At 59.6% G+C, this 22,222-nt stretch overlaps 1 long non-coding RNA gene across 1 annotated transcript; it reads right to left on the reverse strand.

The window, feature by feature from the left end:
- Window positions 1-1,783: 1,783 nt before the first annotated feature.
- Window positions 1,784-5,679, reverse strand: LOC127483421 (uncharacterized). Its single transcript, XR_007909603.2, has 3 exons — window positions 4,539-5,679; window positions 3,223-3,416; window positions 1,784-2,160 (listed from the first exon to the last, which is right to left on the reverse strand). It is a non-coding gene; the product is annotated as an uncharacterized lncRNA (long non-coding RNA).
- Between the last annotated feature and the right edge of the window lie 16,543 nt (window positions 5,680-22,222).

Raw genomic sequence — 22,222 nt, forward strand, 5'->3', positions numbered from 1 at the left:
CCGGTCACCCAACCCGAGGTGGCTTCGTGGAAGCTAGGCTGTCTCCTAGCCCTCTCCGGGCCTGGGATGGGAACCCTGAGGGCTGGGCGTGGGGAGGCCTGGACGAGGGAGACCATGAGGGAAGACGCACAAGGCCGTCTCTAGGCTTGGCTGCAGATCTGGCACTGGGCTCTCGCAGCCCTGAGAGCTGTTATTCTAGAACCTGATAACTGCCTGGGCTGGGCCTGAGATAAGAGGCAGCTGTTTGAAGTCCAGAGTGATAAGAGCTTCAGAGAAAGTTGATAAGAGCTGGGAGATGCACTGGGTTAAGCTCACCAGTCTTGCCTGTTCACCTGTTGCCAGTTTGAACCACCAGAACCATGCCATTGCCTCCCCACCATGCGGGAGTCCCCAGCCCTGCCAGGGTCCCCCACTGGTGAGCTGGGCGGCCCTTCTGACCACAGCAGCTGCCCGGCCTCGCCAGCCCCATTGCTTTGCCTCTTCCCGAGGGCGTTCACTCAGCAGGACTTCCACGGGAGCCCGCTTTTGAGCAGGACAGTCTGGCACTGAGACAGAGTCGGGGAGGCGCTGGGCACTGTCTCTGCCCTCACAGGACTGAGGGGCTGGGGACATGATGCACTGGAGGGCCACCGAGGGGGACGCTACCGGGCGGCTTTCCAGGGCTCAAGGCGGCCTTTCCAAGGACACTCAGGGGGACGAGAAGGGCCAAAGGTGGGAGTTTCCTGGAGAGCAGAAAGCAGGTCCAAAGACCCGGGGGCAGGAGTGCAGGGGGCCAGGACGGCAGCAGGCCCAGGTGTGAGGCTGGTGATGATGGGCTACAGAGGAGGAAGCCAAGGGAAGGGGATTGAGCAGGACCCTGATTCTCACGGCGAAGCTGTCACAGTGGCTGCTGTGTGGAGACCCCGATACAAGGGCAGATGTGACAGGCATGAGGCCTGGGCTCCAGCCCCACCACGTGCTGTCCCTTAGACCTTGGGCCGGCCATCCAGCCTCTCCATGCTTCTCACACCTATAACCAGGGCTTTGTCTTCATTGAGCACCTACTGTGTCCCAGGGCAGCTCTGCCTTGGTGGTGGTGGTGGGGGAAGCTCACCTGCTAATGAGGGGGTCCAGGCATCAAACCAGAAAACCCACACTGGTGAAGAGGCGGTCAGTGCAGCCCCCCTCTGAGGGGTGACACTTGGCCTGTGACCCAGGGGCCCCTGAGAGCCTGCCACCTTGCTGGCTGTTGGGGCCTAGCAGGTATGCAGAGTGGACAAGGCCCTGCTGTGCTGGATTCTCTGCGCCCACAGCCAGTCTCTGGATGGCACAGAGGCCTCGGGGGTATCTGCTGCAGGCATGTTTTCTGCATGGTGTTGAACCCCCGTGTCAGTCAACTCTTATCCCTCCACCTCTGCTTGCACGGGGTCCCCTAGATGTCAGAATTAACCCTGCCCTGGCACAGGGAGGGACGGGCAGGGCTTCGCCAGCTCGGGGGGAGCTGACTTCAGCCCCAGCACCGCCACTAACCTTGCTGAGTTATTTCCCTGCGCAGAGTCTCAGCCTCCCCATCTGGAAGGCGAGGCAGACTGGACGAGGCCAGGGATGCTCTGTGTGTGAGTAGGAGGGGCAGGCGCACCTGCTCTGTGGTGTCCCCAAGGCCGCCTCCAGCTCTGACAAGGTGATCTGTGCTCTGATTGAAGCACGCACTGGGGAGGCTCCCACATTGGAGAAAGCGCACTTTTTTTTTAAAGAAAATATTTTATTCCTTTGAAAAGCAGAGTGAAAGAGAGAGAGAGAGAGAGATCTTCCATCTGCAGCTTCGCTCTCCAAATGGCTGGACCAGGCCGAAGCCAGGAACCAGGAACTCCATGGGGTCTCCTACGTGGGTGGCAGGGGCCCAAGCACTTGGGTTGTTTGCTGCTGCTTTCCCAGGTGCCTTAGTAGGGAGCTGGGTCAGAAGTGGAACAGCCAGGACTTGAACCGGTGATCCAACATAAGATGCTGGCGTCGCAGACAGCGGCTTTACCCCGCTGTGCCACAAAGCCGGCATAGGAAGGGCAGGTTTGGGTCTCTGTGAGAGTGACTTAGGAGGCATCCCTCTCTGCTGGGCTCTAGTAACAGGTGCGGGGGCTGCACTCCTGGCGGCAAAGAAGGTGTTTGTGGTCTGGAACCTCCAGGCTGGCAGGCAAGAAAATGGCCACATGAATGCGACCCCGGCCAGGCACTGCCAGGTGGGAGAGGGGGTGGGGGGAGAGCCCCAAGGTGGGGGGAGGAGAGAGGAATGGGCACTTGGGAAGGGGCTGGGGGTGGCAATAGGCAGAGTGGCAGGGAGATGTGAGCCAAACAGGGGATCTGGACCCATGTGCCTGGGTGGAGACCCACCTGTGCCAAGGCCAACAGGGAGAGAGGCCCCTGCAGGTCTCAGGGGGTGTCTCTAGAAGATGGGGGGTGGCCCTGGGCCAAACCAGGCACCACCCTTTCTCGCCAGGCAGTGCCTCTGGGCACGTTCACACCCAACGCGGAGCTGGCAGGGGCTGGAACCTGAGCCGTGGGTGCCAGGAGGGGGAGAGACCCACCCTGTCCTCCGCCAGCCTCCCCCGGCTGCCTTCCCACTGCAAGGTGCACACAGGCCCAGCCCAGGGAAGGGAAGGTTCTCAGTGGGCTCGGGACCGACGAGGATTAGGGGCCGCTGACAGGTTGTCAGCAGCTGGATCCAAGGCGCCACAAGCCCCGGCACCCCGCACCCCGCACCCGCGAAGCAGTGCAGTGCTCTTTGATCCCGCCTCCCAGGCCTGATTATGAGCCACATAAAGGGGAGAACGATTGTTTCCAGCCCAGACAAAGGACTCTTTGTGCTGCCCTGGGACCCGAGCCCCAGAGCCTCTCTGGGGGAGAGGAGCGCCTGGGGTTGGGGCAGGGCAGTGCTGGGTGAGGCAGCTGCATGGCTGCCACCAAGCCTGCCCACGGAGGGCAAAGGGCGCCGGTGACGTCCCCGCTGCCCGCCCAAGGGGCCCGCCCAGGCTCGGGTCAGGGAGGAAGGGGCTCCGGTCGGTCGGAACTGCTCCAGCCTGCAGCTCAGACACACGTTTGTGCCTGTGAAGGGTACCCAGCTGCCCCTCTGCTGGGGGTGGGGCGAAGGGCTGGCTCCTCATTGCCAGGTTTCCTCACCTGAGCAAACAGGTAGCAGGGCAGGGAGAGGGGTTTGGGGCCCAGACTGGGAGTTAGGGGGCCGTGGAGAACCTGTGGAGGTGGGAACGCAGCAGGGGGCGGCTGGGGAGGAGGTAGCATTTCTGAATGCGGCAGCTTCCGTTCAGGCCGCGGCTGCCTCCCGCCGGCTCCACCTGCTCACACAGCTTGCTGGGAGACCAGCATGAAATTCTCTTCGATTTTGCAAAACAAATCAGGCTGTTGGAGAGTCTGAGAACTTTGCCGCCCTTGTAGATCAGAGGGAGAAGTCCGGATTGGTGGGGCTGCTGCCCAGCTCCAGCCACACCCCTCACCATTTGTTAGTTAAATCCAGCCCCTCCCCTCCCACCGTCGCTTCTATCCACATTCCAGGCGGCCTGGGGTTGGCCGAGAGACTGGCCGGGCTGTTAGACACAGCTGTAGGCCAGGGAGCTGGCCCTGACCCTGGGGAACTCTGGAGTCACATCTGTCCCAGGGGGTTGAGGGCCAGGCGTGGCATCTGACCTGGGGAGCTGCACCTGCAGAGACTTGAGTGGCTCGTTTTGGGAGGAAGGGTCACACAGCCAGTGTAGCCCCCTGGTATCCCAGAGTTCATTGTTTACCCCATGCAATGAGCATGGGGACTTTTGCCCAAAACGGGCCTTTCAGTGCAAGGGGCTTTGGGTATGAGCAGGCAATGGATCCCTAGTGTTTGAAGGCAGGGGTTTTGGAAGCAAGGAATTCCAACTCTTAGGGAGCAAATCCTCTGCTGATGCCTTACGCTGGGCATTTGGGGGGAGTTCCCAGCATGAACAATCAAGTCCTTTACCTGAGCAGGTGTGCTGGAACACTAAAGCCAGGCTGGTGGCACCAGGGAGTGGCGGAGCCCTGGCAATGGCACTGGACCTTGTGGGAGGGCAGGTAGTTGGTGTTTGCGGGTAAGTGGGACTGCTCTGGCGTCCAGGCTGGGGAGACAGGAACTCCAGCTGACCCCAGCGGAGGTCAGGCCCTGGGCTTGTGGACTAGAAACCAGGCCTGCAGGTGCCAAACAGGTTCCGGCTGTGTTGACTTTGGCAGCTCCACCCTGGGCCTCCTCCCACCAGAGAAAGGCTCCAAAGTGACACCGGGCCCTGCTGGGGGCTGGAGATGTTCCCAGGCCAGTCCTGCTCAGGCTGGCGGCGGGTGGCAGCTGCCCTGGCCCAGGACTCTGTGTTTTGGGGGTGGGCGACAGCTCCGGAGGGAGCTGGGACCTGGGCTCAGCAGCTGAGGCCAAGGCTGAGGGGTATCACAACCGAGGAGTGGCCTCTTGGTCTCAGACTGGTGGCCCAGGCAGACAAGCGGAGGGAAAGGAGACGGGTCGGGGACATAGGCTGTCACTGCCTTCTATGGACCTGGAATTCGATAGGCAGCAATCACATGTCACCGTATGGAGAAAGAGCGGATGGGTGGGCAGATGGGATGGATTTTGAAGTCGTTTCCCTGGCCTGCTCAGCCAAGTCTGCTGTGCCACTCGGCGGCGCCCTCCCGGGCTGCGCAGGCATCTCATTCCTACCAAGGCCACACGGGGGCAGCGGCGGGGGGGGGGGGCTCCTATCACTCCTGTGTCCTCTGAAGTGGGAGGTGACAGCCAGAAAGAGACCTGGGGAGGAGAGGGAGAGAAGTCAGAGACTGATGGGGCTGAGAAGCTAGGAGAGTGTGGGGATAATGTGCATGTGTAAAACTACTACCCACACCCCCTCCCCAATTTTTGCTTTTCATTTTATTTGCAAGGCAGACAGATGGACAGAGACAGAGACAGAACTCCCCTCCACTGGTTCCCTCCCAAAACGCCCACAACAACTGGGGCTGGGCCAGACTGAAGACAGAATCCCGGAACTGCATCCAGGTCTCCCAGGTGGGTGGCAGGGACCCAGGAATTTGAGCCGTCACTGCTGCTTCCCAGTGTGCACACCAGCAGGAAACTGGAATCCTCAGAAGCAGGTACTGGATAGGGGGATTCGGCCATCCCGAGTGGGCATCTCAGCTGCTGTGACGCACTCCCACCCACCCCCAAATTTTGACAGCCATTTTCATGTTATCCCTTTCCAAAAGGAGACAAGAACAGGTGGAATGGAGCCCGAGGGGGCCAATGGGGACAGAGGAAGCCAAATTGTGCGGGGTGGACCACAGAGTAAGGAGACGGGACAGAGGGACAGAGGGGAGAGAGCAGTGGAGACAGGCAGAGACAGATCTGTATTCCCCGGCAGCTCGTCACCATGGTGATGGCTGGCTTGGGGCCTTTTGTCCAGCTTCTGCTGCCCCAGGGTAGACCTAAGGGCCAAGGCTGCGCCCTGCTGCAGGCACTGAAGTGGGGGCGGGAGAGTGTGGGAGTTGAATGGATCAGAGCTACTGATGGGAGGAAGCAGGGACCCAGGCTCTGGGTGACGAGGCTCAAGGCTCAAGAATGGCGGAGAGGGCCTTAGCACTCCCCCTTGAAGAGAAACAGAACACCAGGGTCCTGGGAGGAGCCAGGAGCCCCCTCCTGAGGGCAGCTCAGGGCGAGGGAGGGGAGGGATGCTCTCTGTCCTCTGCTTCCAAATAAAGAAACATAAAAAGAAAAGAGCTGCAAGATGCCTCTCGCCTGAGCCATTCACGGTCCCTGCAGTTACTGTTTATAGACCATTTTCTGATTTTATCCTGACAACAACCTGCGACAGCAGGTGGGGAAGAGGCTGCTCCCCCATGGCTTGAGCGGTCACCCGCAGAGTGCAGGGAGAAGGGGGAGCAGGGGCGGAAGGCCCGGTGATTGGCACCTGGCAGAGTGCATCCTCCCAGCCAAAGCCTGTCACCTGCACACACCTGTGGATTCCACTCACCCAGCTCAGCGGAAAGGAGGAAAGAGAACGCTCCCTTCTGTGGTTTCTGGAACCCTCCCACCTGAGGGCGCCCCCCCCCCCCTCCCAGGCAGCCTTATTTCCAGGCTGTAGAATTCACGCATTCTGATGAGGTTGGGCCCATGCCTGCCCTGGTGACCGCCACCAAGTCGGGAGCGTCTCTGTCACCCTCACCCCCAGAGCCCATGGAAGTTGACCTTGTACTGACAGACAGTCCCAGGCACACCCAGACGCTAAATGGAATGCCTGGTTGTTTTCTTTCTTTTTTTTTTTTTTTTTTTGACAGGCAGAATTAGTGAGAGATAGAGAGAGACAGAGAGACAGAGATAGAGACAGAGAGAACGGTCTTCCTTCCGTTGGTTCACCCCTCAAATGGCCTCTACGGCTGGCGCTGCGCTGATCCGAAGCCAGGATCCAGGTGCTTCCTCCTGGTCTCCCATGCCAGTGCAGGGCCCAAGGACTTGGGCCATCCTCCACTGCCCTCCCGGGCGACAGCAGAGAGCTGGCTTGGAAGAGGAGCAACCGGGACTAGAACCCGGGGTGCTGGCGCCACAGGTGGAGGATTAGCCTAGTGAGCCACAGCGCCAGCCCCTGGTTGTTTTCAGTAATGTGTCTGAGATCCCCCCATAATGGTTTTTAAAACATTTGTTTGTTTGTTTGAAAGGCAGAGAGGAAAAGAAGAGAAAGAGAGGTTTCCCACCCACTGGTTCACTCCCCAAATGCCCACACAGCCAAGGCTGAGCCAGGCCGAAGCCAGGACACCTGAACTCCCCCTGGTTCTTCACGTGTCTGGCAGGGCCTCAACTACTTGAGCCTCCCAGGGTGTCATTAACAGGAAGCTGGGATCAGGAGCAGAGCTGGAATGTGAATCCAGGCACAGTGATCTGGGGTGAGGGCACTGCAAGCAACACTTAAAAGAAAGATGATTTCTTCATTTATTTGAAAGTTAAAGTGACAGAGAAGGGTCTTCCTTCTGCTGGTTCCCTCCTCAAATGGCCACAACTTCAGGGGCTGCTCCAGGCCAAAGCCAAGAGCTGGGGACTCCACCCAGGTGTCCCATGTGGCTGGCAGGCTCTCCAGTACTTGAGCTGCCATCTGCTGCTTCACAGGTGCGTTAGCAGGGAGCCGGGTTGGAAGTGGAGCAGCCGGGACTCGACCACAAGGCCAACCCAAGCAGTGTCTTGATGACTGTGCCAACGGCCTGCCCCTAGCCGTGGTGTTTCCAGCACCGGTAGTTTATTTCTATCATGGAGTAGTGTTCCATTGAACAGTATATCATAATATGCTCACCCATCCAACTGCTGGGAGACTCTGGGGTTGATTCCAACTTGGGGCTCACGTGAACAGAGCTGCTAAGAGCATTCCTGTATGGGTGGCTCTGGGATGCATGCCCTCATTCCCTGGAGTGGACAGTAGGAATGGCCATGCTAGGTTGCGTGGCTTGGAAGCAAATGCACAGTAGCGAGTGAGTGCCCTCTGGAAGTCCACACACACTCGTCCTTCTAATGTCATGACAAAGCCCTTCCACCATGGCCTCAGGTGGCCCCCATCAAAGTATCATTTCACACAGTCAAAAACAGGGCTCTCACACAGAAATAGCCAGCGTCCTTCGAAGCTTTATGAAATGGGCTAAGGTAGGGCCATGATCGGGCTCAGGTGGGAACGTGCTAGTGCTAGGAGCTCCGTTCTCAGGGTCAAGGCCATCATGGTGGGGGTGTGTTAGCGAGCACAGAACAGGCTCCTGACAAGATGCCTTTGCCTGATTCACTGTGTGTCTTGTGCAGGGTGCCCCTCACCCTCCGCCCTGTTATGGTGCAAGGCCCAGAACTGGGAGAAACAAGCAGCCTTCCGGCCGTGGTGAATTACCCGGTCTGCAGGGTCTTACACGGCAGCACAAGACAGGGGGTGTGTGCAGTTAGCAGGAAAAAAGATCGTAGACTATGATGGCAGCGTTGGGTACACAGCTGTTCATGTCCCGTGAGACAACAATGCTATAACATTTCACACTGTCTTTTTAAAGAAAAGATTTACTTATTTGTTTGGAGGGCTAAATGACAGAGAGAGAAAGACAGGGGGATCTTCCACCGGCTGGTTCACTTCCCAGATGGCCACAACAGCCAGAGCTGGGCCAGGCTGAAGCCAGGAGCCTGCTACTCCACCTGGATCTGCCACGTGGGTGCTTGGGCCGTCTTCAGCTGCGTTCCCAGGTGCATTAGCAGGGAGCAGGTGGGGAGTGGAGCAGCTGGGACTCCAACTGGCCTTCAGGTATGGGATGGTGGTGTTGCACGGGCGGCTTAGCTCACTGCACCACCCACTGCCTCCGCCTTATTTTGAGACGCTGGGTACTCTCTCCGTGAAGGAACTCAGATTGTACAAACGCCACAACATAGGAGCTGCTTCTCCCCGGCCCACGGTGCCTCCCCTCCTTAAACCTACCACTCCTCTGCAGGTGGGCCTGAGGCTGGGGCCACCTCTCACCCCTGACCAGCCCTCCCCTGGGGCCAGCAGTGCCCCCAGGGCCTAGCCCAGTGTGTGGCGGGAGGGGGAGGCTTAATAAACGCTTGCAGAATAAGGTGAACAGTGACACACGTGGGCACCGGGCTCCGACGGTCTCTTTCCAGCTTTCTTGAGGAGTCTCCATTTATGAACTGGTTGCCATGGTTACCCATTTTCCCTCCCTCCCCTCCCCCTTCCCTTGCCCCCCTGAAATCCCAAGTAGGGGCTGTGGGGAAACAGAGGCAGCTCTCATTCCAGGCCGGGCCCCTGGGAGTGTGCGTGGTGGGGAGGCCTGGGCTGGCGGGAGTGGGGGGCCCTGGTGACCACAATGGCACAAACTGACTCTGAGGTTGCCACACCTGTAGCCTAGCCCAGGCCCGCCCATGGAGGCCCCCACAGAGGCGTCCTGGCACAGACAGCTGGACTATGCGGCCATTCCTCTGTCCACACCCGGCCTGCTGATTTCTTTTAGTACCTTTTCCTTTTGACTTTGTCAGTTTCATGGGCTCTGGAACCCGGGCTCTCCAGGGGGGAGCTTACCTTGTGGGAAGCGGTAGGTGCCTCCCACCTCACATTGAGCTTTCTCCCAGAAGGATCTCTTTATTTTACTTTTTTTTTTTTCAAAGATTTATTTATTTATTTGAAAGGTAGAGCAACACAGAGAGAGAGAGAGAGAGAGAGAGAGAGAGAGAATCTTCCATTCCCCCAAATGCAGCAGCCAGAGCTGGGCTGGGCCAAAGCCGAGTCTGGTACTCTATCCAGGTGTCCTATGTGGATGGCAGGGGCCCAAGTACTTGAGCCATCATCTGCTGCCTCCCAGGCACATTAGCAGGAGGCTGGCTCAGAAGCAGAGCAGCCAGGATTCAAACCAGTGCTCAGATACGGGGTGCGGGCGTTCTGTGCCACAGACACACCCCCCAGAAGGCTCTCTCTCTGGTGCCGCCCGTCCTCTGCCCACTCCCCTTAGAACCCAGGCCCAGGCCGGGCCGGAATACTTCCCGTGCACATCCGTAGCAAAGCTGAAGACACAGACAGAGGGGTAAAACAGGAAATAACCGAGAACAGTAATGAGACCTTTGGGCTTCTTGCTGAGGGTGCCCCTCCAACCTGGGTGCTCCGCTGGGGAGAGAGGGTGCTCCCAGTGATTGTCTGGGTGCAATGGGACATGGAGTCAGCGGGTGCCATCCAAGCACACAGACGCCGGGAAACAGCTATCCCGGGAGGGCCACGGCTGCCAGGCACTCCTTTCACAAAGGCTGACTATGCCTCTGCCGGGAAGGCCCGGCAGCGAGAGGGCCCAGCCCAGAGAAGCTGCCAGTTTAGTGGAGGAGAGAGCTCATCACCAAAGAGTGGGGGAGGGCGGCGTTGTGCTGCCGCAGGTTCAGCAGAGCGCAGGTTCAAGTCCCGGCTGCTCCACTTCCCATCCAGCTCCCTGTTCATGGCCTGGGAAAGCAGTAGAAGTTGGCCCAAGTGCTTGGGCCCCAGCACCCAGATGAGAGACCTGGAAGAAGCTCCTGGCTTCAAACTGGCTCAGCCCAGCCATTGTGGCCACTTGGGGAGTTAACCAGTGGACAGAAGATCTCTCTCCATTTCTCCCTCTCTTTTTCAAATAAATAAATGGGTAGATAAATAAATCTTTTTTAAATATGCAGATGGGGGCGTGGTTAAGGGGCCCCTTGGGCACCGACATCTCATATCATAGTGCCTGGGTTCAAATCCGCACTCTGCTTCCAGTTTCCTGCTAATGCCCCCTCTCAGAGGCAACAGGTAATGGCTCGCATAGTTGGGTCCCTGCCACCTCCATGGGAGACCCAGATGGAGTGCTGGGACCAGGCTTTGGCCCAGCACGAGTCATTGTAGGTGTTTAAGGAGTGAGCCAGTCGATATGCGATCTCTCTTTCTGTCTCTCTGCTTTTCAAATATAATTTAAAATTTTTTTTAAAGTGCAGAACTCTAGGCTAGGAGAGCGTGGGGATAAACAGCAAGAAAGCAGAAGCGAGTCCTACAGAACACGCTGTAGGGGCTGGGCCCTGCCCCGACCCAGTGCTGCCCCAGGACAGCCTCTCGTGGGAGAGCCGGCCTGAGCCGGTTGCTGAAGGCCGAGTAGCAGGGACTGCGTGGAGGCCAGGGGGTGACCAGCAAAGCTCCTGGATTTTGCTGACCTTGCCTCAGCTCCCTTGTGGGTCCTCCCATTGACTGTGCAGGTCAGAGGCTGCCTGTCCCCTGCCTTGACTTTATCAATCAGTGTAGAATAAGTGAAACAAGGCCCCTGCGTTGTCCCCTTGGCTGGCAATGCAAGGGTTCGAACAGCCGCTTACTAGGCGGGCGACTGCAGAAAGTCTGTGGGACATGCATGAAACCAGAGGTTAGGCTTATCTTGGTGCAGAAAGGTTTAGGATCTGTGCCTCGCTTTTTCATAACGCACATTTTCCACGAACTTTGTGAAGCACCCCTAATATTACTAGCATTCAGTTCTCCTCCCTATTTGTATTTTGCATTTCAAAAGCTGGGTCCAGGGGCAGGTGTCCGCCCGTATCCCGTATCAGAGCGGCTGGGTTCAAGTCCCTGCTCCGCTTAGGATCCAGCTTCCTGCTAATGCACACCCTGGGAGGCAGCAGGTGAAGGCTCAAGTACTTGGGCCCCTGCTACCCGTGGAGGAGTCCCAGATGGAGTTCTGGGCTCCTGGCTTAGCCCTACCTTTTGTGGGTGTCTGGGGCGCGAACCAGAGACAGGAAGTCTCTCTCTGTCCCTCTGCCTTTCACATAAATGAACAACAAATACGTAAACGAGAGAAAAGGATTGAGCCCATGTTGTTATGGGGCAGGCGTTGTGCCCGAGCCGTGTACAGGTCACTTCACTTAATCCTCGCCACAACCCTGTGAGATAGGAATTCTCCGCCTGACAGAGGAGGGGTTAGGGAGGTCAGAACCCTGCCCCGGTCTCACAGCTGACTGGTGACAAGCAGATTTGCCGGGCTGACTGATACTGGATTCTCCAAATTCCACCGTCCCAACCACAGCTCTACGGGACGGGACTCAGAGGAGGCTGACTGCGGGAGAGAGCTGACTCAGTCGCCGGGGGGCTGCAGCTCCGGGGCACCCCGTGTTCAGGGGCACAGCAGGTGGGCACCCTGCAGCCAGGCTGCTTACTGATGGGATCCTAGCCACAGGACCTGAACTGTCCCCACTGTCCTCTCCAGGGTGGAACCCTCTTCCCAGCACCGCAGGCCCAGCCCTGGGATGTTACACCACTGGGCAGGGCTTCCAGGGATTGGTCTCACAGGGCCGGTGATGTCAGGGAGGTAGAGGGGCCACAGGTGTCCCCTGTCCCCAGGGCGCCTTAGCAATGGCTGTGATTACAAAACCGTCTCAAACCTTTTCCCGGGTTGCAAGACCAGCAAGGCAGGGAAAGCCCGCCGGGAGTTGGGCTCCTGGCTCTGATTGGGACCCAAGGCGGGCCCGGGAGACGCCAGACCACTACCGTGCCTTATGTCACTCGCTGTCTCTGGGCCGGCCCTGGGGCGCAGCCTCCCAGCTGTAAAGTTGACTAGGCTGGAGGAGAGATTTCCAGCGAGGGGGGCCGTGTGGGGCCTGAGTCAGCCGCGGTGTGGCCCTGATCCGCCTTCCTCCCGCCTCCCCCACCACCTTGTGGCTGCGGAGTGAGGACGTGACTCACAGGGCTCCCGGCTCCCAGTTTCAGCCTCGCCCCGCCCCCGCCCTAGGCCTTCCATTTGCTGTTTACTCTCGGGAGCAGGTGCACCTGGGTCACCTCACTGCAGTGGGGAGAGACACTAGGCTCTGCGCCCGGGGACACTGGGGCACCCCCACACAGGTGGCCCAAGGCCAAGACAGGGTGTGGGTGCTGCCCAGCCGGGGCGACAGTTTGGAGGGCACAGAAAGGGCTCCAAGTGCGCCCCCTCCCCCTCGCCGGCTGCCTGCTCTAATCTCCTCCCGGGAGTCTCTGGCCTCCCGCGGTCATCAGTGGTTTCAATCACTCACGTCACTCACGCTGCTCCAGAGCAACCCAGCCCCACCCTCAGCCTGAGGCCAGCAGACAGAGCTCAGCCAGCCTGGAGGGGGTGGGAGTCAGCGGCGAGCAGGGCAGGCCCCGGGCCCCCAGGAACGTGCAGAGGGAGGACAGGGTGTTGAGGGGCCGGCTTGGGCTGGCAGCCTGGCAGCCCGCGTGGGGCTCAGAGCACAATCCCCCCACCCCCACCCCGTGCCACCATTGCATCCCTCACGTCCTCCTCCCCAGGGCAGGCCCTGGAAACCCCTGCATCCATGCACCCCACAGCAAGCCGTAAAGCCTGGGAAGACCCTCGTTCCGCGGGGTCCTGCCCCACCTCCCTCGGGCGGGCAAGGAGCGCAGCGTGGAATCTGAGCAGACAGGTTGCTGCCGTCCTCCGTCCACCACCCCAGGTCCTGTCGGGCTTCTGCGTGGCTGCCCAGCCCGGGTCACGCCCGAGCAGGAGCACGAAGCTCTCTCCCGGTCTCTGGGTCTCAGTTTCTGAAAGCCTTTGATGAGCTAACCCACTGCTCTCTTCCCAAGTTGTCTTCCGCTCCAGCAGGGTCAGTGCTGACCCCTGTGCTGGGGGCGGGAGGCCAGCACACCCTTCCACACCTACACCTCACTCTGCTGGGGTGGAACAGTAGACGGGGTGGGGAGAGCCCTTGGGAGACTGAGGGGACGGTGAGGACACTACATGGTGGGTCTGGAAACCTGGCTTGCCTATTTCCTCCCTCTGTCACCTTGGCTCTGTCCCTTGCCCCCCTGGTGCCTCAGTTTCCCCATTGTACAATGGAAGGGCTCGGGGGGTAAGTCAAGGCTCCTAATGCTGGCACTGTGTGCTCCCCACAGGGCCCAACTTTCCCTCCCCCCACCCCCACAGGGAGGAAAAGAGGCCCTGCTGTGTCATGTGACAGGGGAAGTGTGGGCACCTCCAGATTCCCCCCCGGGGGGCCTGCTCCCCACCACACCCCCGCCCCCAGCCCAGGCTCCAGGCCACAGTGCAGACAACAAAGCCAGGCAGGTGGAAAATTCCCTCTGGCGCTCTGCCCGGGCACCCTGGATGGCGACAGTGCCAGCCTGGGCGGGCGAGAGCTGGGAGTTCAGGGGCCTGCCAAGGCCGCCCCCTCTCGGCTGCCCCCCGCGGCCCAGACCACAGTCTTCTGCTGGGGTAGGCAGGCAGACGGGAGGAGGGGACGACGGAGCCACGCCGGCTGTCGGCCTGGTCAGCCTGGAGCCTCTCAGAAGTCGAAGCCCCGAGCTGGGTCGGCTGTGCTGGGCACTCCCGGCCTTGTGAGTGGAGGCCTGGGCACGTGGAGGAAGGAGCTTTGCTAGCTGTTGGGGCGAGGGGCGGGCCAACGTCACAGCCCCTGGGGCTCCTGCTGGCTGCCTGGCTCCTCCTTGTGATGGCCGCCTGTGCACCCCCTACAAGGCCTTGCTGAGCTCACTGCGACCCCAGCGACGGGCATGAAGGAACCCCAGGCAAGGTCCAGGAGAAGCGAAGAGCTCCTTGTGGCCCTGTGATTTGGGGCTGGGGGCATGTGGGGGGGGATATGTGCATATCCGGGGGCCTGTGCATCTGAAAGCCAGGGCATGGACCTATTCTGCCACCTACCCCCACCACCACCCAGACCCTGAGTTACCATGGCAACCTACCAGGAGTGGAGTTGGTTTCACAGATGTTTACCCACAAACACTGCTAAGTTGCCACTCAGTGAACTGAGTGCGCCCCCCCCGCCCCCAGCCCCGGCGGCTCTGCCAGGTCATAGTCTGCTGACCCCCCTCATCCCCATCTCTCCCCTGGAGGTCCCCATCTGTCGGGTACAGGAGGGCCGAGGCATCAGTGTGTGGCAAGGTCAAGGTGAACCCGCACACTTCTGGGAAAGCTACCCAAAGGGCACGTCCCACTGACCCGGAGTCAGCAGCCTGTGAGCGTCACTGCAGGTACAAGGAACATTGTTGGTCTGGGCCGACAGGAGAAGGCCCTAAAGATAAGGCAGGGCACGAACCAGACTCCATGACAGCCCATTAGCTCCGCTCCAGGAACCCAACCGCCGTGACTCACTGACAGCCAACCAGGAGGCCCAGCAGGTACCTTTTTCAGCCAGACACACCTGCAGCCTGCTAGCCATCTGTCGGACCACACCCCTGCCCCTGACAATCTAGAAAGGAATATAAATCTCTTTCCACAGCTGCACACGGAGAGCTCTGTGTGGAGGGAGATGCACACTGGTACATACCCAGCACAGACAGAAACGCATGGGCATGCACCTGCTCGGAGCCCACGCCTCCTCGCCACTGCCAAGGTCAACACCACCTCCATCCGTTCTCTACCATCTGCACCCGAAACGGGCAAAGGAGAAAAGGCCCAGGATGCTCAGCAGAGCTGGGTGTGTTTCCCCAGCACCCAGGGGGAGCTGTCCTAGGCCAACAGTGGTCCGGAAATTCTCTCTTACTCTCTGCAAGAAACAAACCACGGGGTTGGCGCTGTGCAGTACTGGCTCCACCGCGAGTCCCAGCTGCTCCCTGCTAATGCGCCTGGGAAAGCAGTGGAAGATGGCCTAAGTGCCTGCATCCCTGCCACCCAGCGGGGAGACCCATGATGACCATCTTGGGGAGTGAACCAGTGGATGGGAGATCGCTCTCAGTCTCTCCCTCTCTCTCTGCAACTCTTTCAAATAAATAAATAAATATTGTTTTTTAAAAGAAGCATTATTAAAACAAAAACAATAAACAGAAATATCTGTTGGCCACAATGCACAGAGGTTCCTCTGGGAATTCTAAGGTTTGAGGGGTTGGAAAGCCCCCAACCAAAGCCCATCTCAAAAAGGACGGTCGGGGCCCTGGGAGAGGTTGCTCTGTGCAGAAGAAGGGCCAGTCTGCCTGAGTGCTGTCTAAAGAAAATCGCTGAAGCTCCAGAAGTCGGGCCAGAGGCTGGCGTCCCTGGTCCCACCCAGGAGGGCTTCCTGGGCAAGGGCCCCCCAGCTGGCACGGGTGGACCAGGCAGTCCCTGAGGAAGACCTGGGGCAGGTGCAAAGCACTTGTACTGCCCTCCTGCCCTTGCACCTGCCCGAGTGCTGGGTGTCCCAAGAATGTCAGTTGACGGATGTTGGAGTTCAGTGCTGTGTGCTGGAGTCGGGGTGGGGGGCTCAAGAGAGGTGCGGGGGAAGGCCTGGCTCTGTGGAAATCCACACTGCCATTTGCAAGCAGGGCACTCCTGCTGGCCAGGGCTGAGCCCCTAGACAGGGCCACCCTCTCAAGCAGAACAGGTGTGAAGGGCACACCTGTCAGGCCCGGTGTGAGGCCCTGGGAGACGGTGCCACAGAGCTCGGCACCTACAGCTCTGCACAGCAGCCTTCACCCAGGCCCCGCGCTGGGGTACCAGGGCCACAGGCGCAAAGCCCCGAGCGAGGCTGCTGCCTCGGCTCCATTCTGCTGACCCCCAGAGCTTCTGCGCTGGTCTAGAGAAATCAATCCCAGGAAGGTGCCGAAGGGGCGCAAGACCCCGACGGGCCAAGGATGCTCTGCCAGTGACGAGATCCACAGGCCTAGTGTCACCCACGACCCAGGGCAGCCGGCTGGGCCCGGCTTCTTCCAGGAATGGGGCAGGGCAGGCCGGGCAGGGGTGGGGTCTCTGTGTCTATCTTTAGCCTCCTTTACATACGGGAATTTCCCCCCTCTTTCCACAGGGGGCGTGGCCAGAGACCTTCGTCCTCCCTTCCTTTGAAGCTCTCCACCCGGGACACTGGCGTGGGGGGGATAGAATTGCACTCTCCATCCCAGGAGGGGCAGAGGAAACTCTACATTTTTGGCAGCAATCTGCAATTGGCAGGGTGTCCCTCCAGGGTGGGAGGACAGCGCGCCCGGGGGGTCCAGGGCGTCTGAGCAGTGCCCTTCGTGGGATCAGGGAATAAGGCAGGGAGTGGAGGGAGACAGAGAAAGAACTGACATTGACTGAGAACTCGCTTCGGGGTGGGTACTTAGCCTGGTGGGCAGGAGGCCCTCGTCCAGGCTCAGAGGCCCAGGGCTTGCTATCCAGTCTGCTCCAATTCCACACTCTGTGCGGCAGCAGGTGCCGGCTCAAGTGCGTGGGTCCCTGCTGCCCACATGGGAGACCGGATGGAGGTTCCAGCTCCTGGCTTCACCCTGGCCCAGCCCTGGCTGTTGCAGGTATTTGGGGGAGTGAACCAGCATTTGGGAACTCTGTCTGTCACTCTGCCTCTCAAAAAATAAATAAATAAAGTAACCCGCTTTGTGGCAGGCTCGTGGCACTGTTACGTCATTGCTGTTCATGAAGTTGTTCACCAAGGCTGCACAGCTAGGAAGGGAGGGGACGCGTTTCTGCGAATCCAATTTCATGCTGTGTTCCAGAGAACAGGGTGGGGGAGGGGGAAGGAGGTGCAGGCTTTTGGTTTAGAATCAGGAGGAGGAGCTCGACCACCTTTTCCCTCCACAGCCCCCTAGCCTGCCCCCGCCCCCACCCCAGCTGCACAGATGCCGCCCAGGGAAGGGTTAAACCTCCCCTTGGGCTCTGAGCTGCATTCTTTCACGCTGAGCTCCTGGGCTGCTGCTCAAGTCCGGCCATCAGGGCAAGAAAGCAGAAAGGACATGGCCAGGGCACCTGGCAGGGAATAGTCTGCTTGTCCCAGCCCTGTGGGCTGTGGCTGTGTGACACGGGGGGCGGGAAGGGGAACGAGCAGGAAGCTGGTGCGTGGGCCACACCTGGGGGCGAGGCCCTGGGGTGGCAGGGGCCAGACTCCTCCGAGTCCCAGACAGTCCCCCCTGAAAGGGACACCACCACGGCCCGGCCACTTCCCCCTCCCGTTCCGGCTCTGAAAACCCAACCCAGCCTGCACCAGGGCTGAGCTTCCCCTAAGGTTGTATCCCAGGCCTCAGCTCCAGGCGGCCTCCAGCTGCCCAGGGCTGGGAATCCAGCGCAGGCATCTGGAGGGCTGAGGCCAGGTGTCAGGAAGCAGCGGGGAGCGCAGATGTGACAGGGCTGAGGGCAGCCCTCCGGGGGTCTCCTCTCCCCTCCCTGGCTCAGCTGCAGCTCTGGCTGAGCCTGGGGGGCGGGGCCCAGGCTGGGGGGCAGGCTCTCTCCCGCGGGCTCTTTCCTGCCACCTCACTGCCAGGAATTTCTGGCCCACCTCCTCTCGGCCGCCTGGCTCCCTCACTCCCAGCCGCTCTCTGCTCCCGAAGCGATCTCTCTCTCTAGGAAGTCGCCCACGCCCACTGGTGGCCCTCCAGCGCTCCTGTTCTCTGTCTCCTCCACCTGTGGCTGGGGCCGGTCCCTGCTCCTGTGAGTGGGTGGTGTCGCACCCTGGTTTCTGTCCCTTCCAGGGGACAGCTATTGATGGAGGGGTTAGGCACAAATGCTTTTGAGTAGAGTTTTGTGTCTGGCACACACTACGCATTCAATAAACATTTGCTAAGCCAGTGACTTGCTCCTCGCCTACAGTCTGCACGCAGCTCATAAAATCAGAGGTTTTGTTCTGATGGGCCCGCCAGCTGCGCCTGCACGGCCATTCCCCGTGGCTGCTGTGGCACTGACGGGATCCTGCTGCAGCTCCAACCCGCAGTCTTTCCATGGGCAGGACAGGTTGGGGGGCCTGCCCAGACCCCTCCCTTGCCTGGACTGGGGGCTGAGTCGGCGCCTGCAGGGAGGGCCAGCTGGGAGCCCGGCTGCTGGTGCCCGGAGCCTGGCCTTGCCTTTGGACGCACCAGCTTTGCCTGGCTGTGCTGTGGGTAATGGGGAAAGGGGGTGAGATGTACTTGGAACATGGGGGTTTTTGGGGAGCCCAGGGCGGCAGCCTGGGGAGGAGGAAGGGTGAGGGACCCAAGGGGGACGAGCTCTTTGGGGACCAAAGATGCTTGGTGCATTCCACCAACTGCTTTGGAAGCTGTAGGTTTTCCTTCGACTAAGGAAGCCAGCATTCCTCCCTCCCAGGTCACGTACAGGTAGGGTTCGTGAGCACTCTGACACCTCTGCTTACCTGTAACTTAGTTTTTAGATTTAGTTGAAAGACACAGAAACAGAGGGACAAGACAGAGATCTTCCATCCTCTGGCTCACTCCCCAAATGCCCACACCAGCGAGGGCTGGGCCAGGCTGAGACCCAGAGCCCAGAGCTCCCTAGGGGTCTTCCACGCGGGTGGCAGTGACTCAGGCACTTGAGCCATCCCAGGGTGTGCATTGGCAGGAAGCCCAATCAGAAGCGGAGTTGCCAGGTCTCGAACCAGGCACCGTGGTATGGAAGGCAGCACCAGGAGCAGCGTCTTAGGCAGCTGTGCCAAATTCCCACCCCCCCCCCCCATTTATTTATTTATTTATTTGAAAAGCAGAGTTATAGAGAGGCAGAGCAGAAAGAGAGAAAGAGAGGTCTTCCATCTGCTAGTTCACTCTCAGAATGGCTGCAGTGGCCAGAACTGGGCTGATCCGAAGCCAGGAGCCAGGAGCTTCTTCCAGGTCTCTCATCCAAGTGCAGGGGCCCAAGGACTTGGGCTATCTTCTGCTGCCTTCCCAGGCCATAGCAGAGAGCTGGATTGGAAGTGGAACACCCAGGATTCGAACCAGTGTCCATATGGGATACCAGCACTGCAGGCGGTGGCTTTACTCACTATGCCACAGCACCGGCCCCTGTTGTTGTTGTTGTTTTCTTAAACACCTCAAGTGTCTACAGAATGCCAGGCACTGGGGAGGCAGCGAAGAAGACCTGGGCCTGGCTGCCAGAGGGTCAGGGGCTGTCTGTGGCCCGAGAGTGCCCAGGCCGCGTCCCCTCCCTCGGGCATCTCTTCAAGGCTGGGTGGAGGAAGGACATCCGTCAACCTGCAGCGGGAACACCTAGGCACTGGCCCTGAAGCCCCAGCCTGCAGCGGGACCCCGCTCAGGGCCTGCCCCCACCCTCCGATTTAGCAGAACGTGCGTGCATGAGAACGCGTGTTGAATGAGTCTCCAGGTGCGCTGACCCAGGTGCGCAGGGGACCCACCACCTCAGCGACCTTTTCCAAACCCTTCTGACCAGACCTCTTCATTTCCAGACCTCAGGTCCTGGGTGATGTGCAATACCTTTCACCAAGGAGGAAATCAAAGAAAAATGAAGTCCCTGAGCACGCGGCAGCCTGTTCTTACCCTCCATGCCCCGCGTCACTGTCTGTTCTATTTTACTAAGACATTTGAAAAACAGAGTGATGCAGAGGGAGGGAGAGGGCGAGCTGTTTCATCTGCTGGTTCATTCCTCAGTGTCTTTAAGAGCTGGGGCTGAGCCAGGCTAAAGCCAGGAGCCTGGAACTCCATCCAGGTCTCCCACATGGGTGGCAGGGGTCCAGGTGCCCCAGCCATCATCTGCTGCCTTCCCAGGTGCATTAGCAGGAAACTGGAGTGGAAGTGGAGCAGCTGGGAGGTGACCTGATGCCCCCATCGGATGCCAGCGTCCCAGGTGGTGGTTTCACCGCTGAAGCTCCTTTGCCGGCCCCAGTGTCACAATGTACAGATTTGTTATTCGCAGGTTAGTTTTATTCAGGGGACAGAGGTCCGGCCCAGCCAGTCGCTGTTTCCCACGTATCTAGGACAACGGCTGGCTGGCACGCAGTAGGTGTTCAACAAATCTGTGTACTACGCATGGGAGTGACTCCTGGGGCTAACGGGTGGAAGAGCTGGGAGCAGACCTCTGACCTCCTGCTTTTGGTCACGCATGTTCTCCCCAGGGACACTTTGCTGTCCCCTTGGGCCCGGGAGCCCAGAGTAAGGAGGAGGACTGCAGAGGGGAGCCTGCAGGTCAGACTGTCTACACCGCCCGCCGCAGCACCAGTCTGAGTCACGGCCCCAATCAGGCTTGGAACCCTGGGAGCTGGAAGGACTTTGCCCTCCCTCCTCTCTGTGCCTCAGTCTCCAAATCCATAACATGAACACCGAAAGAGCGCACTGCCTCCTGGGGTAGCTGGGAGGCCAGTGAGTTAACTCCAGTGGAGCACTAACATCTGTCGGGCACCCTGTGCCCCAGATACTGTTCCCATGGTTACATGGAGAACTCATTTGATCTTCACAGGAAGGCCTGACGTCAGCCCCATGTCCCAGACAGGGACGCCGGGGCACAGAAGCCAAGTCCTTGGCCAGGTTCACGCACACAGCCTGCGAGCTGCAGAGCCGGCAGGAGCTCTGGGCGGGAGAACGCGCGGTCCATGGCATCTGTCCCGTAAAGCACTAACTCCTGTTACTTTCGCGGGCAGCCTGTCCACGTGTGCCCAGAGCCCTCACCTCATCGGGCGCCAGGGACAGTCCCCGCCCGTCTCCCACCATGTCCACCCCAGCACCGTTTCCATCGCAGGCACTGGGGAAACTCCCAGGGGAAGAGTGGGGAATTCCTGGGAGCCGGGGGCGGCCGTCCTGGGACCTGGCTTGCTCTGAGCAAGGCCGATGCCTCGGGCTGGGCACAGAGAACGGCCTCGTCCTCACGGAGGGGTGGGGGAGGATGACAGCTCCCTGGGGACCCCGGCAGGTCACCCAGGAGAGGACGAGGGGAACTGAGGCACATCCCGCCAGCCCCTTTGACCTCTGCTCCTGGGGACACCTCTCAGCTCTGCTCGATGGCCTCGGGGCAGGAAGTCTGTGGGTGGGGCGTGGGTGCAGCCTGATGGTTTGGGGTCGGGGTGAAGCCGGCAGGCAGACCCTTAGCTCTGTCACTGGACGTTTGGCTCCACCTAGTGGCCTCTGGTATTCTCACCGCACCGACAGAGACCAACATGGGGGTAGGGTAGCAGGTGGAAGAGTTCCACAGAGGGAGGGGCGGCTGTAGACCACAGCAAGGTGTTATCCCCTGCATGAGGAACCGGAAGAGAGGGGCTGGTAGGCTCCAGACACAGAGAAAAGATGAAGTTGTGGAAAGGGTGGCTGCCCAGTTTGCACTGTGTCTATGTGTCGAAATGCTGCACTGCATCCCTTTAAAACATGCAAGCATGCGGCACTGTGTCCTGGCTGCTCCGCTTCCCATCCAGCTCCCTGCTAATGCACCTGGGAAGGCAGTGGAAGGTGGCTCAAGTCCTTGGCCCCCTGCCACTTCTGTGGGAGACCCGGATGAGCCCTGTGTTCCTAGCTTCAGCCCCATCCTTTGCAGTCATTTAAGGAGTGAGCTGGCTGATGAAGGACTCTCTCCCTTTCTTTCTGTTTCTCCGTGAGGGTCTACACCGCGGGGGCAGGTGCCTGTGGAGCACAGACCCCCGGCAGAGATGGCGTGGCCAAGACCTGGCTTTGGCCCTGACTTCTCCAGTCTTTAGTTTCCACTTCTGCAAAGTAAGAGGGCTGGTGTAGGTGGTCTCGAGGGTCTCTCCCCATGTTAACATTTTCTAAGGCTTCACAAAGAGTGACTGGGGCTGGCGTTGTGGTGTAGAGGGTAAAGCCGCCATCTGCGACACTGGCATCCCACATGGGCACCAACCAGCTACTGTGATGTCCTAGCTGCTCCACTTCTTTTTATTTTATTTTATTTTAATTTTTTTTGACAGGCAGAGTGGACAGTGAGAGAGAGAGACAGAGAGAAAGGTCTTCCTTTGCCGTTGGTTCACCCTCCAATGGCCGCCACGGCCGGCGCGCTGCGGCCGGCACACCGCGCTGCCGATGGCAGGAGCCAGGTGCTTCTCCTGGTCTCCCATGCGAGTGCAGTGCACTCCCTGGCCACAGCAGAGAGCTGGACTGGAAGAGGGGCAACT

Source organism: Oryctolagus cuniculus, chromosome 13 (genome assembly GCF_964237555.1).
Source record: "Oryctolagus cuniculus chromosome 13, mOryCun1.1, whole genome shotgun sequence".
NCBI classification, from domain to species: domain Eukaryota; kingdom Metazoa; phylum Chordata; class Mammalia; order Lagomorpha; family Leporidae; genus Oryctolagus; species Oryctolagus cuniculus.